This window comes from Gossypium raimondii, chromosome 10, assembly GCF_025698545.1.
Source record: "Gossypium raimondii isolate GPD5lz chromosome 10, ASM2569854v1, whole genome shotgun sequence".
NCBI classification, from domain to species: Eukaryota; Viridiplantae; Streptophyta; class Magnoliopsida; order Malvales; family Malvaceae; genus Gossypium; species Gossypium raimondii.
Genome location: NC_068574.1, coordinates 49209810 through 49214562, shown reverse-complemented (window position 1 = coordinate 49214562; position 4753 = coordinate 49209810).

Here is a 4753-nt window from a genome sequence, read left to right as displayed (position 1 = left end):
CATCTCTTTTTATTTTTGCATAGGCCGTCACACATCGTGGGCATGACAACTGTTTGGCACGACAGCTGTTTGGCGTAGGGGTGAGCAAAACTCGATTCGACTCGAAAAAAATTCGAATTTCGAGTTAAACGAATCGAGTTATTCGAGTTAATCGAGTTATTCGAATCAACTCGATTTTTTTTCGAATTTCGAGTTCGAATCGAGTTGAGTTTTCGAATTCGAATAACTCGAATAATTCAAATATCAAACTATAACATTTTACATTTTTACCCTAAACTCTCAAACTTTTATACTTTTCCCTCAAAACTTTTACTCCTTCCCACTTTCCCCCCGAAACTTTTACTCCCCTCCCCTCCCAACCCCCCAATCTACCCAAAATCCATTTCCCACCAAAATTTTACTTTTCCATTTACTTTTTCTCAAAATTTTACTCCCAAAACCCTTAAAACCTTTTATTTTCCCCCAAAATTTTTACTCCCTCCCATTTTCCCCTAAAACTTTTATTCTCTTCCCATCCCACCTCCCATCTACCCCAAACCCTCCCCTCCAATTTTTTTAATATTTTCCTCCAAAATTTTACTCTCCTATTTACTTTCCTCAAACTTTTATTCCCCAAAACTTTTATTTTCCCCTAAACTTTTACTTCTCACCCTTTACTCTCAAATAAAAATCAAAATTATCCAAAACAAAATCACTAAACATAAATAGTAATAATTTTATTTATATATACAATTTATATTATTAAATTAAATTTCACATTTTATATTATTTATATTATTGAATTGTTTAGTCATATTGAATATTTATATTAAAATTGAATTCTTAATTATGTCATAAAATATTCGTGTTAAAATTTTATATTGGTATCAATTTCACATTTTATTTTTAAAATAACTTTTATTAAAAATCATATTTTATATTTAATATATTTTTAATTCCAAAATACATAGTGACAAGAATCAAGATAATTGAAACAACTAAGCAAACAAATAAGCTAACCAAGATATAAAAAATTAATAAATAAATTATGAGGTGATGAAAGTTAATAAAAATTTGATTAAGGTGGACAAATTTTATTATGATGGGTGACAATGGTTACAAGGACCCAAAATTATTTTTTAAAATTTAACTCGAACAAATATATTTGATTCGATTCGATTCGAATTCCATCTCACTCGACTCGATTCGAGAAAACTTCAAATAAAGTTAGGATGATAAAATGAGATTCGAAAACTCGATTAACTCGAAAATTTTCGATTCGATTCGATCGAATACTCACCCCTAGTTTGGCGCGCAACTTGATTAAAACGAAACGACAATTTTAGTTATCTCAATCTCCGTGGGATTGATCCTACTCCGTATACTGCTATTAATATACTATTTAGGAGTAAAAATATTATTTTTGGTAGATTCAACATCCATTGGTAGGTGAGTTTACATAAAAATATTATTTTTGGTAGATTCAACATCCATTGGTAGGTGAGTTTACATACTTTTTTGGAATTCAGATTAAACAATTCAAAGATAGAATTTTTATTTCTCAAAAAATATACTAAAAATCTAGTTAAAAATTCAAATTAGATTAAGCTAGGCCATTTTATTGGAGCATGATTAGTTATTTGTTGTATTTAACCGCTAAACAACCAGATCTATACCATGGTATTGAAATTTGCGCTTGTTATCAAGTTGCTCCTAAAATTAGTCATCTAAAGGCAACAAAATATGTGTTGAGGGAATAATGGAGTTTTATATTTGGTTGTCTAAAGAAACCGATTTTAATATGGTAGAGTGATGCAGACTAGGTTAGAAACTTGGATGACCTACAAAATACATCTGGGGCTTGCTTTTATTTAGAAAACAACTTTGCATCTTCGTTCAGTAGGAAACAAAACTCAATTTCATTCAATTCCTAAAGCAAAATGTATAGCAATTGATAGTTGTTGTGGTTTGGATGAAGTAAATGCTATAAGATTATGGTATTGCCACTTTGGTTGCAACACTATATCATAATAATACTAGTGATATTAGTATTTAAAAATATCTTTGCTTCATTCTCTTACAAAACATATTAATATTCACCACCACTTAATTAGAGGGATTGTTGAAAGTAAAAGCATTAAGCTACTTCATATGGCTGCATCCATGTAGCTTGCAAATATCTTTACAAAAAACTTAGACAAAAGCAATTTAAAGGTTTAAGGATGGAGCTAGGAGTGTATAAACAATAATTTATTTTCTGTAATTTTTTGTTTAGAAAAAATGTGTGCATTAACATTAAGAGTATAGTAAATTCATCTTTTGACTCTTTGCAAACCATATTCATTAATGAGCAATAACTCTTTCATCACATTTTATTTTTGATGGAATATCAAAAGAGATTCTCCTTTATCATTATTCTTTTTGTCACACAACAAACAAAGGCTCTATATTGTCACAAGCCTTTAAGTTTTTTTCATCATATGTTCATCTTCTTGCTTGGGTAAACTTCAATCTCCTCTCAATTTCTCTTCAATAGCAAGAATCAAAAGAACCTATGCTGATGCAGTCGAAAGAAAAAAAAGCAATGTTGAAATTTAACTGAACTAGCATATTCAACCAAGAACCAATAGGTTCAGTGGTTGAACTACTAAAATTTAACTAGGTTTTTCAAGAATAGATTCAAATCATTATAAAATAGGGAACTATGAATTGAAAAACTAGAAAAAGATTGTTGAATCGCCCTTAAAGAGTAAACCATCTACTATATGAACTTTGAACTTATATCTCCCATTAGTCATCTTTAACATAAATTGAAGTGGGAAAACAGAAAGCAAATTTAGAAAAAAAGGAAAACGAAAAGGAAAATAGAAATTTTTAGTTTCAAGTTCAACTTTCAAGTTTCAAGCTTGATCTAGATTTTAAACATCATTCCCACAAAAAATTAAGGGGGTTATGAAAGGCGAAATGAAAAGTAAAAGTTTAAAAGCTTGATCCAGAGGAACCACACCTCCACAAGTCATAACTAAATTAGATTCTGGAAGTGAAAATCATGTTCCTTTTTCCAACTTAACCAAGAAGTTAAAAAAGATTGTTGTAAGAGAGTACAAGAAACCCAAGTTTTTAAATCAACAATGTAGAAAAAAGAATGAAATCATTTGAAAAGTTCATAGAAGAAAAGAATATAAAGCTTGAAGACTACACTTCTGAGAAGTTGTGATACCTACATTTGTTTCATCTTGTAACACCCCTAACCCATATCCGTCGCCAGAACAGGGTTAAGAAGTATTATCGGAGTTTACAGAATAATTACAATTAATTCATGTCAATTACTATTCATATCAGAAACCAATCATATTTAATCATATTGTCCCTTAAATGGACCCTCAAAGCCCAGTTTATGCATTTGAAACAAGTCGGGACTAAATCGCGTACTCAAAGAATTTTTCGCAAAATCTCAAAATTTTTCATAAGTATAGAGGTCACACGCCCGTGTGGTCAAGCCATGTGAAGGTGCAAGGGTCACACGACCAAATCACACGCCTGTGTGCTAGGTCATGTGTCACTCATGGCTAAGACACACACCCATGTCTTTTCCGGTGTGAATGATAATAGGCTATTTTCCAAGCCACATTTCTCACCCAACTTGTCTTCCACCTACACCAACACTTAAACACATTCACAAACCATATCAAAGTATTTAAAACAAGTCCAAATCATGTCTGACACATGACATAATATCACATACAACCAATATACCATTAGGCACTTCAAATGACAATTTGTTATCATGTTAATCTATCATTCATACTTACCTATTTACCAAATGCATCTATCTATGGTCACATTTATTCTTCAAACATTATAGATCCATTTATAAATATATCAAAATATGTCAAACACAAGCCATTCTAGTGGCTAGTTTCATTCAAAACATTTACATATCAATATTAGCCAATTAACCTATACATGCCATTATAACCATAATCGATTCACCATATATACCGAAATGGGCCGATGGATAGTGTAAGTGATCTCCGCCAAGCTTCCAATCCAACGAGCTTTTGAATTACTATAGAACAGGGGAAAATAAAACAGAGTAAGCATGAAATGCTTTGTAAGTTCGTATAACATGATAATTAACTTACCACTCATTTAAATTCAAGATAAATCTACAAGGCACATTCAATCAATTTGATTACGAGCCCTAACACATATCCTCAACACCCTTGTTAGTCATATATTTCATATAAATATCAAGAAACATGTATGGACTCAACAATAATTAGATTTCCATGTACATATACTTTCCACATCATGTATTCATATAACATATACAAATCTTATCCCTGTATTTCAAGTACATTTTCATAATAATTCATCTCGAGTTCTGATTATTTCATGTCGGAACTTTGCCCATTAAATCATTTGAAATGTCAATGTCACACGAGTAGTACACTCAAGGTGTACAATTCTATAATCATGGATGAACATATTAATCAAACAAATTCCATGTTCATGTATCATCATTTTCATGTATTTCAGGCAGATATGTGTAATAATTTATTTCGTATTCATATTTTCTCATGTTAGGATTTTACCCGTTGAATCATTGAAAACATCGATGGATACACAGGTAGTACACTCGAAGTGTACAAATAAAAAATCCATCAATTCATATTCGGGGGTGCTCATTAAAGCACATGATCGGGAAATCTTCTCTCGAGCCATATAACAGGAAACTCACAAAGAGCCATTAATCAAGAAGCTCACAAAA